Source organism: Rhodnius prolixus, unplaced genomic scaffold (genome assembly GCF_049639745.1).
Source record: "Rhodnius prolixus isolate KJV_2025 unplaced genomic scaffold, Rpr scaffold_6, whole genome shotgun sequence".
In the NCBI taxonomy this organism is placed as follows: Eukaryota; Metazoa; Arthropoda; class Insecta; order Hemiptera; family Reduviidae; genus Rhodnius; species Rhodnius prolixus.
In genome coordinates this window covers 21,040,816-21,055,211 of record NW_027411634.1, presented here as the reverse complement: position 1 = coordinate 21,055,211, position 14,396 = coordinate 21,040,816, and the positions used below count along the sequence as shown (strand labels likewise).

Here is a 14,396-nt window from a genome sequence, read left to right as displayed (position 1 = left end):
AACTAGCCCTCTTGAACTGACCACTTTCAAGAGATTTCAAACATAATCTACAATCTACAATCCAAGCTTAATAAGCAAGTGTTATAAACAGATCTTTGCAAGATGCTTATTTTGACCCTAGTGCTGCCTCTTCAAACTATTACCGCTATCTAATCCCTCTTTTGCCAAAACTACTCTAAAATTAATTTACCTATTACAATGATCTAACTGCTGAATAGAATAGACTTCATAAACCTCTAATTTTCTATTTCTTTTTTTTTAATAAAATAAACATTTGGTACAGAACCTAAGAAACACCTTTTAATCATCGTAAAGTAAGTAGCACTTGCATGTTGTGAACAAGTACTTCTATGCATTCCCACAGTCATTTACATTTAGGGTTGCCAACTCTATAAAGTTCCAAAAAAGGAAACCCTAAAAAAAAAATTAGGTACATTCAGGGCCGTCAACAGGATTCTGGGGCCTGGGAATATATAGGGTGTTCAGCATTAAGACTACTGTAACTTCGGGAGGTGATTTTGGGCATCATTTGCAACAAAAAATTCCATATAAACTATGCCTCGATTCGGCTCAGTTTTGTAGATATTTTTAATTTTATGTTTTTTTCAAGGTACTACTACTTTTTAGCAAACATTTGTCTATATTTCTCAAACTATTAAAGCTACAGCAATTTCAATAAGCTCATTAGAAAGAAGGTTAAATTTCCTTTTAAATAAGCTAATTTATATTCCAAAATAATAATATCAAGTATTTCACTTTGTGGCCCAAACATAAGAAATAGCAAGTTTCTAATTTTTTCCAAAAACTTTCGACTTGATTCTGCGAAAAATTAAAGCGCAGAATCAAAATAAAGTGCTTACATGTTAGCTTTTCATTTCGAATGGTTTTTTGATGGGTTCAGTACTTGAAAAGATCATGTTCCTTAATTGCTATCCAAAATTATCTGCGTTTTTTTTCAGTGAATCTTGTACAAAGTTGTAATATGCGCATGTGCACTCTAAGTAATAAGTTATTTAAAGAAATTATCGTATTTTCTTAATTATAATATGAGAAAGAATTTCATTTAAATTGTGGATATTCCAAAAATTGGGTACAATATTGGAAACTTTGGGTGTTGGTAAAATATTTTGCCCTTGTTAGAGGTAGGTTTCCATTGTTGTGAAGAATAAACAATGGCAAGACTTGCTAATGGAAGTTTAATAGATGTTTATACTGTCCGAGAATTGTCCAAGTTAGCTATCATATTTTAGTGCTATAAAACAGTAATGCTTCAAAGTGAGCTTTAGTACTGTGTAAAATGTTTTACTCTTCAGACTGATCCAAGACAGATCCAAGATCCTTTTGTCACAAATTTAAGTAAGTGTTTTTACATGAAATAAGTCCACCAAGAAACTATTCATTTTCTAAAATTATTATATTTTGCATTAATTTTTGTTTCAAATTAATGATTATGCTTATTTGTTGTTAAATAAGCTTTTTCAATCATTTCACTTGTCTGCAATGAAGTGAAATATACGTATGAGATCTCGTAGATCTCATGAGGCCCTTTTGGAGAAGAATTAAGTAATGCGAATAAAGTTAGAAAATAAATTATTTTAATATTGTAAGGAACTAGAAACTACTCGACTCCCACTCTATTAAATAACGAGACTAATACTGCTACAGAAGAACTAAGCATACGCCAAATCCTAACTACCGACAGCTGTGCAGCGTAAAGCCTTCTCTTTCGATTGCAGCGTCTCACTTATTTGTAGTGAAATCTGTCTGACCGGAACCGTCGTTCGTGTAAGAGGTGTTACGTTTCGTTTTGCCGAAAACATGATACTACACATGTAGTAGAGCAAAGATTTGTCGTGAAATTTCACATCAAAACTTGATAAACCGCTACTGAAACTTATCTTTTATTAAAAAGAAGTTTATGGCGATGAATGTTTATCACATGCGCAAGTTTTTGAGTGGTTCAAGCGTTTCCAAGATGGCCGAGAAGACGTCGGAGATGATGACCGCCCGGATCGCCCTTCCACGTCCAAAACGGATGAAAATAACGATTATAATTGATCAACGTTACTACCGTGAGGTGCTCGCTCAACTCCGTGAAAGAGTAAGGAAAAAAAACGACCCGATTTGTGTGGAAGAACAAGTCACATGGGTTCTCCATCAAGACAACGCGCCGGCTTACACTGCATTGGCTGTCAAGAACAGTTTCTAGCCAAGTACAACATCCCAGTTTTAGGCCATCCGCCTTATTCGCCTTACCTGACTTTTATCTGTTCCCCAAAGTCAAATCTGCATTTAAAGGGAACAGAATTTTAGTCCGTTGAAGCTGTGAAAGCAATAGCGGCACGCGTCATGCAGGAGCTCTCAGAAAATGACTTCCAGCAAGGTTTCGAACAATTGTAAATTGGGATAGAGATAGGGGAGGGGTGTATATTGAAGGTGATAATAACTAAATATTCTGTCTAAAATGGCAATTTTATGAAACTTTTTTCCAATTCCAAAGACAAATAAAGATAACAGTGGTCAAAGGTAATCCTAGACATTTATCGGATATTGTTGTTTAATTAAATTTAAAAAATTGATAAAAGCAGCTGCAGCTGAGTTAATTAGGTTTTTTTACATATGCATTTATGAATAAAATTATCAGCCTGAATTAACTGAAATCGTATCAGAGTCCATTTATATCTGACTACGTTACACAAATTTTCTTTCTGTTCAAGAGTGTTACAATTGTTACGAGAATCATTATTTTGTAACATAAATTATGTATAAAAATATTTGTTTAATCCATTAAAAATTGAATTAATTCATTAATTGAACACCCTTCAATCATTGATCAAGTTGAATTTTAATTTAATTTACAGAGGATGAAAATTACAACCCATTATTAATTAATAATATCGACAACTAATAAGACCATTGGCGCCAGCTGATTTCTCAATTCCCTGACGGTCTCTGGACATCTTTCTCTTCTAGGATGGAGAACATCTGGGTAAGCTGTGATTGCAATTCATTTTCATCAATTAATATTATTAACTTATTACTGATTACTCGGTAATTCATTATTTTCTTTTTATAACCATGGATTATCCATTTATTGTAAATAATGCTTCAATTTTTATTTATAAAGCATAAAATTTATATATTTAATAAAGATACTTCAGATAGGTTATATTTAGCCGGTATCCATAGCGAGCCTTTACATCCAATTTAACTAAGCTTGTGAAAAGCTGCAGTGACATGTAATCAGACAAATTGTTTAAAGCTTTGTTCATTGGTGGGAGATGTAGAAGCTCTGAGCTCGTAATTAGGACGCTAAATTACCTTCACTTAGTAGATGAGCAAAATGGAGGCCCCTCTAAGCTTTCACACTATCATTTAACAAAATTGTTCACAATATACTGTTTTTAACGTTTAAACTAGTTCCTAGCAATATTTATTTATTTATTTATTTACAAGACGGGCAATCACCCAGTTACAAAGAAATATAATTTAAAATAACATTTAATAATAACTCAATATATAATAATTATAGAATATACATATATCATACATTTATACATATATATATCGTAGAATAGAAATAAAAATAAAATGGAAATAATATATACACATAATTTACTTAATAGATAAAAATACTTCACAATATGTACTATAAAATATACTTTAAAAATAGAAACTTTACTCAATTAATAAATCTTAATAATAAGGGGTAAGTTTTCCCCAGTACCAATCACCGCAAAATCAGCTATTTAACAAATGTTTCAACTCGATCATGTTGGTGTTGAATTTATCAAAATCAGCGGGTAGATGATTAACTTGATCCGCAACTCTTGGAAAATAACTGAACTTACGATAATTGGTACCATGGCCCACTTTAGAAAACACTTGTCTTTGTCTAGTACCGTTTGTTGGCACGTGAAAATTTAACAATGATAAAAGTTCAGGGCAGTTAATATTATTATTTAGAATTTTGAAAATAAAATTTAAGTCTGTGGCTTGTCTACGAAACTGTAAAGTACTCAAAACAGTAAATTCCATCACGTAAAACGTTTAGCCTACCGCGTAATATACCTGACTTTGTGCTATATCTCGAGACTGATGTACTGCCCACATTCCTGTATACAGTAAAATTGCACATAAAATATGTAAAAAGATGTCTTACCCTACCGGCGCATCGATACCCAAATATACTGATGAACGAGATCATTGCGAGAAAATTGTTTCTGTATAAGGATTGGGTAAAACTCTGTGATACCTATAACATCTCGTTCACTGAGTTCATCAAATTTAACATAAGTGTCAATTCAGTAATGGAAAATATTAAGAATGGCCTACTTAATAAATACAAGCTTTTAGCCATAAAAAGTCAGCATCACATACTTTATAAAACGTTGGACCCACAACCCAATTTAGTACATTGCAATAACTTGGATGCTCGCTCCATTGGGTGGATAATTAAAGTTAGGGGAGAGTCGCTATACCTCAATAAATACGTATTCAACAAGGAAATCAAGTTATGTTCTCTGTGTAATTTACAAAACAGAGAAGAAAACGTGTTTCACTTTATAGCGGTATGCCCAATATTAAGAGAGTTTAGGTCCATATATTTTAAGAAAGATTGTTTAAATGAGCTGGAGTTTATGGACTATTTAAATGGCAAATGTTGGAAAAGCTTGGTAAGCTATTGTAAAGCGGCATGGGCATATAGATACGAACTGGTGAAGGAATTCAATTATTAAACTGTTTTATCTATTATTAATGTGTATCTGTATCACCTAAATGTGTCTGTATCCCTATTCCGTAAATAAATGAAATATTAAGTGGCCTTAATTTTGATTATTATTTATTATATAACATCGTGTACTGTATTTAAGAATATTTTGTTTTCTGTATTCTATTTTTTGCTTCTGTCTGTGGTGAGATTATTTTTTTATTTTGTTTTTTCTTTTATTGTTTCTGTTTTTCTTTGTTTTGTTGTATTTATTTAACAGTTCATTCATTGTGCTTTCATCATGTAGAAGGGTAAAAATAAGTAGGGACAACCCTCAGACGGTTCTTCAACCATGAGTATTTGTCTGTTACGAATTAAATAAACAAATATGTAATTCTGTAAAATTTTGAATAAAGGCACTTTATTATTATTATTATTATTATTAAATTCCATCACGTCATCGTACGGTACCTCCGTCATGGCTTTTGTCTCTCGATACCAGAGCAATCTTAGGAATCTTCTTTGAAGTGATTCAAGTTTGTTGACGTAAGTTTTCTGATAAGGAGACCATAAAGCAGAGCAGTACTCAAGAATAGGTCGCACCATTACTTTGTAAAGGATAATTATGGTTCTGACATCTTTAAAGTTTCGAGTAGATCTAGATATAAAGCCAAGCATTTTATTTGCCTTTGTGACTATGGAGTTCATATGGAGGTTGAATGAAAGGTTAGCACAAAACGTAACACCAAGGTCCTTCACAACATTAGATCTACTTAGAGTTGAAGCATGAAGAGAATAATCGAAGTTTGTACACGTCCGACTACGATGATAGGATACTACCTTACATTTAGAGATGATTAGACTCATATCATTTTCATCACACCAAACACTCAGTCTATGGAGAGAGTTTTGGAGGAGGAGAAAGTCATCCGCAGAGTTAATGGCAGTATAAATCTTTAAGTCGTCCGCAAAAAGCAGAAAGTACATTGTAGATATATCATTGATAAAAATTTTGAATAAAAAAGGGCCAAGAATAGAACCTTGAGGTGCACCAGATGATACAAGAAATTCTTCTGACATTAGTGATTTGTATTTAACAGATTGATGTCTTGCGGTGAGGTAGGAGTAAAACCAGGCCAGTAGTGATCCATGAATTCCACAATGGGATAGTTTATGAATTAGTTTGGAATGATTGACACGATCAAAAGCTTTGGCGAAATCGAGATATACAGCATCGACCTGCTTGGCAGTAACTAAGGCTCTCCGCAGATAGTCCTCAAATAGTAACAAATTAGTGAGTGTCGATCTACCAGAATGGAAGCCATGCTGTTCACTGAGGATGAGGTTGTCGAGTAAAGGCCGAAGAATATCAATTACAGACTTTTCAAAAACAATTCAAGAAATTGTTTATTCACTTGTTATTGAAGAGTTTTTATTCATTATTCTCTGAACGTCAAGAAATATGCGACTTATTGATTTTTTTATTTTCAATTAATCATCGTTCAATGTTCTCTATTAACTATTCTACTTGTTTTGCAATAGTAGTTTTATAACAGGTCACTCTATGGCAAACACAGTTTTCTGAACTAAGTTGTTTAAATAAAATTTATCATAAAACCTAATGTATTCTATATCGTTTAACATTATGAAAGTAGAAAGTTCGGCAATTGCCAGAGCACGTCTACGAGGTGTGGCTATTAAATAACGAGACTATTGCAGTAAAACATTTTATTTTAAATTTATACATATTTAGTTATTATCACCTTCAATATACACCCCTCCCCTATCCCTACAACGCTCCATGCGAATTTACCATTGTTCGAAACAGTGCTGGGAGTCTTTTTCTGTGAGCTCCTGCATGACGCGTGCCGCTTTTTCTTTCACAGCTTCAACGGACTAAAATTCTGTTCCCTTTAAATGCAGACTTTGACTTTGGGGAACAGAAAGAAAGTCACATGGGGCCTAAAACTGGGATGTTGTATTTGGCTGGAAACGGTCTTGACAGACAATGCAGTGTGAGCCGGCCGCGTTGTCTTGATGGAGAACCCCGTGACTTGTTCTTCCACAAATCGGGTCGTTTTTTCCTTACTCTTTCACGGAGTTGAGCAAGCACTTCACAGTAGTAATGTTGATTAATTATAATCGATATTTTCATCTGTTTTGGACGTGGAAGGGCGACCCGGGCGGTCATCATCTCCGACGTCCTCTCGGCCATCTTGGAAACGCTTAAACCACTCAAAAACTTGCGCACGTGATAAACATTCATCGCCATAAACTTCTTTTAATAAAAGATAAGTTTCAGTAGCGGTTTTACCCAATTTCATGTGAAATTTCACAATTCGTTGCTCTACTTCATGTCTACACATGTTTTCGGCAAAACGAAACTAACACCTCTTATACAAACGACGGTTCCGGCTGGACAGATTTCTCTACAAACATGTGAGACGCTACAATCGAAAGAGAAGGATTTACGCTGCACAGCTGTCGGTCGTTAAGATTTGGCGCATGCATAGTTCTACAATAGCAGCATCAGTCTCGTTATTTAATAGCCACAACTCGTATTTTAATGGTGATTTAGTTTCGGGTACCACTGATAGCCCTCAGAATATCAAGTTCTGTTGGTGAATAGAAGAGCCAAGCTCGTTATATCTTACAAAACTGAATATTTTTTTAGTTCTTTTAACCTGATAAATACTTAATGATATTTTATAGCCCTTTTATCCTGACATTATCTTCTATCTAGTCTGAAAGATTAAGGCAAATCAGATTTCATCGAATTTTATTTAATTTTTTTGATTGATTAGTGGTGCTCTTTCGACCGACATTTTTAACATTTTGCAGATATAATTGCTGCTAATATGTGTTACAATATAAATGAACACAATTACAAATTAATAGATTTTAAAACTTTTTTTAATTTACTTAACTTAAACGGTTGATCTGAGCAAAAAATGGTAGAGGAAAAATTTGTTGCCCATCACTTCTAGTTTCAGAATACGTGACTTGATTTTAGATTTCTGATCGCGTACGCGGCAGACGCGCTTTCAAAAGTAAGGGTTCGCAGTTGACCCCCATTTTGATATATACAGTTTTAAAGAGTATAAAAAGTTATGAAAGAAACCGGAAACCGCAATTCGATATCTTTAAAATTAAAGGTGCTAGGCCATTTAAAAAATCTGGTATTTATTAATCATATTTCAACTTTTTAACTTGTTATCAAAGAAGAGCACGCGATAGGTCATTTTTATGTATTTTTTCATCCCCTTTCTACTGAAAATATTGCCAAGGCAGTAAAGCTAGTATTTTTCTTAATATCGGGAAATAAGTAATCAAATGTTAAGAGCTTTAGTTGTTCACAAGCCTAGACCAAAGGGCTAAAAAATAATTTTACATCTGTTACAAACAAGAAGGTTTAACACTTTTTTGGTAATTTTGGGATAGTTGCGTTTAATTACCAAAAAAAAATGGAAATCTATCACATATTTAAATGTTCAATATCTTACATTTAAAGGATCAAACTTATTCCTTAATTTATCAATTAATGCACTACGCAGCTTGTACAGCATGTACTGTGCCTTCAAAGGAGCCTCCTCTCGTGTTATGTTAGTAAGTTAACTATTTATAAACGCCAAAATATTCATTTTGTTTCTGAATCTTGCTTTACAGAATTTTGACAAAATCTTCTAGCAGTAAACCTTTTCTTGGCTACAGTATCGTTCATTCCTTGAAGACGCCGTCGGCTCCAAGACAACTAGGCAGACTAATGATGTTCATTCTCGTTTCTCCCGTTATGTAAATGTACACATCATCTCATTTACATCATACAGCAAAGTTGTTTATATTCAATGCAAGAAATAAAATAAAAAAATTTTTTGTTCATGTAGATTTCCTACAAAGCTTTCTGTTTTAACTGAGTGCTAATAAATGATAGTTAGTTTAGAGTTAAGACAATACATGCAGTCCTTTGTGACAGTAGCTCTCCATAACTCCTTACTTTATCATCATCTTGGAGCGAACTATTCACGCAAACTTCCTGAACAGGCTTGATATACATTGCAACATTGTAGCGGTTCAATATATCTAAACGTTACATTTATCGAGTAAGTTTCTTTGAATTTACAATATTATGCACGAACAGTGCAAACAATTACTTTGATTAATCATTAATAATATGATTAAATAATGTTTTTTTCGATCAATAATTACAAGATAAATGGTTGAATTATAAATAAGTACCTACTACAAAAAAATGTATAGCAAATAATGAATTATGAATATAACTAAATATTGTAACATCAAAATAGATTATCGCTTTCTAATATAAGATTATGTGGATCAGAGTTCCAGGGCGATTCGTGAGTTGAAGTTCCATCACTGATTAAGCACAACGTTTAGAATTTGTTTCGACAAGGCTTTCTCATTAAAACTAAACTATAACCTAACTCCGTAAACCTCTTTACACGGGCTACGTAGAAGCGGATTAGTGATTAGCTTTGCTAAACTTCGTGATTGGCTTTTGAGAACGCCAGAGGAACATGTTTTGATGAGGTGGAGATGTTGAATTTGCTTACAAGCTTGGTGAGTACTCTGAAATAACGTAATTTACTTGATTGATTATTTCTACTTTATTCTAGAAATAGTTTTAATAATATTTTATTTGTCTATTGCAAATTAAATTCATTACATCACATCTAAAAGATCGATAAAGTAATAAAAATTACAGAAAAGGATATTCAGGAAGCCATTTTCAAAATGTGAAACCATTCGTATGAAACATTAAAGAATACCTCAATCTTCTTTGTTGCGTTAGAACGAGAACTCCTTTCTCTACAATACTTTTTTGCATTTTTTATTAATTTTACAGTTGACAGGTTACATATCCAGTAGTCTATACACAATCCATGGACACCTTGTAGAAACAAACTATAACCAAAAAATAAAAAAAATAGCAATTATCCCCATTCCTGGACCTCTTACAAAAATCCACAGAAGAAGAGATCCTTTTTAATCACATATTATCCTTGAACATTACCCATTTTATTTATAAGTACAGTGGAGCCTCCCATAAAGGACACTCTCACTAACGACCACCTCTATTTACGGACAGTTTTTGGATTTCCCCGTTTTACCCCTATACACTTTCTATATAAAAGAACCTCCGTCTAACGGACACTCTACATAGCGACCGCGGACATTGATTTTGGGGAACGGATTAAATGTTTCACCTCCCACTTACGACCACCTTATTATTAAAAGTTCGAGTGACGCGGTGATCAAAAGAATTATCCCCTCTCAAGTTTTTTTTTTTTTTTTTTCTGGGTTTTCCCTAAAGTTTCCTATATAAGCTCCATACATCTTGTATCATTTTAATCATTTTTCAATATCACTTTGGACGAACAATATTATTTTTTCCGATATGTCTCTCAAACGAAAGTGGTTAACTCTAGAAGAGAAAATAAATGTGTTGGGAAGATTTTGCAAAAACCAAATCGAGCCATCGTCAACTTGCCGAAAGGTTTGTTCTATTTTTCTGATAATAGATGATAGTATGATGAAGGCGCCACGGTAGCCGAGCGGTTAGAGGCGAGACCTGCGAAGCTAATATGTATTGTGTGGTACTGGGTTCGATTCCCGGTCTTTAGGCCTTGGTTTTTATTTAATGGTTAATAAAAGAAATTTACAGTAAAGTATGTTTGCTAGTCGCCTCCGTCCACGACACCTAATTGGTAGTTGGACGTTAAGCCCCGCCTGAAAAAATAGGCGATTACTTTACTTTACTTTTTTAGTATGATGATAATTTTACCATAAATTATTATTGATGGAAAAGGACTTTTTTGTGGGCCAATCGTGGGCGTTTTTCTTGCAGCTCGGTTTTCAAACGGTCCAATAACGATGAATAATATGCACCTGTAATAGTTTTACCCTTTTCCAGATAGTCGATGAGGATTATTCCTTGCGAATCCCAAAAGACAGTCACCATAATCTTTCCGGCCGAAGGAACGGTCTTCGCCTTATTTGGCGCAGATTCCCCCTTGGTAACCCATTGTTTAGATTGTTCTTTGGTCTCAGGAGTGTAGTGATGTATCCATGTTTCATCCACAGTGACGAAACGACGCTTAAAGTCCTGCTGATTCTTCTGGAACAGCTGCAAACCGTCCTTGCAACACTTCACACGATTTCGTTTTTGGTCAAGCGTGAGCAATCGCGGCACCCATCTTGCGGATAGCTTTGTCATGTCCAAATGTTGATGCAAAATATTATGTACCCGTTCATTCGAGATGCCCACAGCACTAGCAATCTCACGCACCTTCACTCTTCTGTCATCCATCACCATATCATGGATTTTATCAATGATTTCTGGAGTAGTAACCTCAACAGGGCGTCCAGAACGTTCAGCGTCACTTGTGCCCATATGGCCACTCCGAAAATTTTGAAACCACTTATAAACTGTTCTATTCGAAGGTGCAGAGTCACCATAATGTTTATCAAGTTTAATCAACACGCGAAATTCTTTTTCGTCCATTTTTTGAAAATCACTCGACTTCCTCGATTCAAACGAATGCCAAACACAAAGAAATAGACTGATCTGGCTGAAACTTGGTGTGTGTTCTTCCAAGAGATGCTACTAACTAAACATAACCTCGATACGCGCCATTGGTGCTATCTCTCTGACTTTGCACGGACTTTTCAAACGACCCTCGTATAGATAAAAGGAAGATGCTTGATTCAATTTTTGGCCTAATGTTCAATTTTATATGAAAAACTTCTTTGGCTAGGCCCTTAGATCGCTTTCAGCATTGAAATACCAATAGTAAAAACTGTATACTTTTCTTTATTATGCACATCATCTTGGAATTGCTGATATGAGCTTACTCGATGCTTAAATTATTAAACGATTAGGTTTTCTGCCTAGCCCCGTTTTCTTCTATCACATTTTCCCTTCGTAGTCTCCTTTCATGCTTGTTTGCATATTGTATGCTATTTTTGGAAGTTTCTCTGTTTCATGTTATTCATTTTTCAAGTATTTTTCTAATAATAGATGATAGTATGATGATAATTTTACCATAAATTATTATTGTTATGAATAAATGTGATGATTATTATAAAAATTATTAATTAAGTCAATAATATGTAGTTTTTTTGATAAATTTTTTGGATAATTAAGAAAAACTTGATGCATATCATATAGCTAAATAATTATGCAATTATGTACGTTTTTAAATCTATTAATAATAAACAATTTTTAAATAGATGTTTGGAAAAAACCCATATTTTTTCATTATGAAATTTTCCTACCTCCTTCTAACGGCCACCTCCAAACAGCGGCCACTTTGCTTTCCCCCGCCAGTGTCCGTTACTGAGAGGTTCGACTGTATAAAAAATTGATAGAAATCAAGTCGAGGATCGCATAATACGTATTTAAAGTTTCTATCACTACTAAAGTGAATGTGCCTTACAGTTCATATTTTAATTTATGACAGAAAAGTTTAAACAAAATATATTTCAAAACTTAAGAAGAATATTAGTTTTGAAACAATCAAACTTGTAATAATACACTTCATTTTAGGGAAGGGATTAGCTATGAGGTTAGCATACTGGACTCCCACGCGGAGGTCCCGGGTTCGAATCCAGCAGCTGACCCTTAGATTTTCTCTTCCTAGGAGCTTCTTACAGCTCACTATCCGGTGATGGACAGTGTTGTCTGTAACGAGAGAACACTGTCCGGAGGCTGGCAGTACACTGAAAAAAGCTCCAAGCGCTAATGACCTCAGCTGTTGATGCGCAAAAAAAAAAATACACTTCATTTATTTGTCATTTTATTTCCACCTTTCAGAAGGTATAAAACTATTTACGATAAATATTGGTATACGGAGTTACGAGCAGGGCAATTTAGCCATAAATATTTACTGAGCTGGTAATCTATAACTTGGAAGTCTAGAGAGAGATGTACACAAAAGTCAGGGTAAGCTGTTAAAGTTGTTTATTGTGTGACAAGATGTTGGAAAAGCCAGATATTCTTTTTCACTTTATGAACAAACTTGTCAGATTGTTCTAATCGCCAGTGCTGATGCCACCAAGTGCGAACGATCGTCTGCCTCTTATTAATTTCTTTAATTTCACTAAACACGAATTTAAATTTTTCCGTCATACAATAAAAATATAAGAACACTGTACTAAATACGTATAACCTATGTAAACTTTTGTTACCTTCAGTTCAGGTAACCTTCCATTCATTTCAAAGGTGATGCTACTATTTGCAGTGTATAGCCAAGGTATTCAAATTTATCGCATGTTCTTTTTTTAACATCTCCCAAAGGAGTGAGTCTACTCCAGTGCAGGCTATCAAGGAGAAGAAGAAACGAGCTCCTATAAACTCTAGCACCATGAGATCATAGGAGATAATGTTAGGTAAGCACAGACATAAAAAAAAAGAAGAAGCGTTTTCTCTCACTAGAACTCCTTCGCCATCACAGCTTTTTTGGCTGCATTGTCTGGGGATTAGAGCCCATGTGGTAAAATTATCTTATCTAGATTCGTAAAGGAAAGTACATGTCCTTGAGTTCATGTTTAAACAGTCAGTATTATATTCCTTTTCATCCCTAAAATATTAATTTTATTCAATTTTATAGTATTTTGCTTAACAGAATATTGTGATTTTAAAGAAGGGAATTGCTATTACAGAATAAAAATGCAATTCTATTGAAGTGCAATTTCTCTCTAGGTAGAAGACGCGAATAGGACTTAACATAAACTGGAATAATCTCTTTCTAAAGCTGTAGACTTAACAATATTATTATTCATTATTTTAATGACAGATTTATTCAAGAAAGAAGAGTATTATTGCCAATTTCAATCCTATTTTAAATTTGTTTTTACCAAACTTTAGAGCATGTACTAGGTCATCTTCAAAGCTTGTGCAGATTAATAAATATTGCACTTGATTATACAGGGTGATCCATTTAAAACGCACCAATCGCTAATAACTTTTTAGGAAAGCGAAATTTCGAAAAAAACCACTAAGTAAACTATATGTTTTTTGGGGTCTAGTTTTCAAATTTTCCACCCCGGATGCTGTATCTTTATTTTTGGCGGAGTTATGGCCAAAAACCTTATTAGGATTTCATAAGGACCACTGGTTTTGACAATGATTATGAAAACTACATAAAAAACTGTGAAAAATGACATCAACCCCATTTCGATATCCGTAATATTTGTCGAGATATTTAAGATCAAAGTTACAATTTTATCTATTCGTGAACGGTTTTCGATATTAATTTTCCACCTGAAATACACGTTCTGGGATGTGCTCTGACTGCAAAAAATGTTATTGGTGACGCAAAGTAAAAAAATAATAATAATTGAAGATTTTAAAGAATGTAGTGTAATGTAATGGTTGTGGGTGAGTCAGGATAAATTTGTTTTATCATCAAATAAAAGCACCCAGTATTGACCTATGATTGCGGTAAGAATATCTTGCCAGGGAGGGATGGATGTTGGTCTAGTGGTTAAGAGCGTGGCTTTGTAAGTGGGAGAACTCCAGTTCGAATCCCGCCTATGACTACATTTTATTTATTTTATTTAGAATGAGTGCACACGCAGCATTAGGGTGGAAAATTTGAAAACTAGACCAAAAAAAAACATATAGTTTACTTCGTGGGTTTTTTTCGGAAATCCGCCTTCCTAA

At 34.0% G+C, this 14,396-nt stretch overlaps 1 long non-coding RNA gene across 5 annotated transcripts in view; it reads left to right on the top strand.

The window, feature by feature from the left end:
* The window catches only part of LOC141460531 (uncharacterized), a 242,198-nt gene extending 231,418 nt beyond the window's left edge, over positions 1–10,780 (top strand). For all 5 annotated transcript variants that reach the window (XR_012462118.1, XR_012462117.1, XR_012462115.1 and 2 more), the window contains 2 exons: positions 2,862–2,989; positions 8,378–10,780. This is a non-coding gene — a long non-coding RNA (uncharacterized lncRNA). The remainder of the gene's footprint in view (positions 1–2,861; positions 2,990–8,377) is intronic.
* Positions 10,781–14,396: the final 3,616 nt, after the last annotated feature.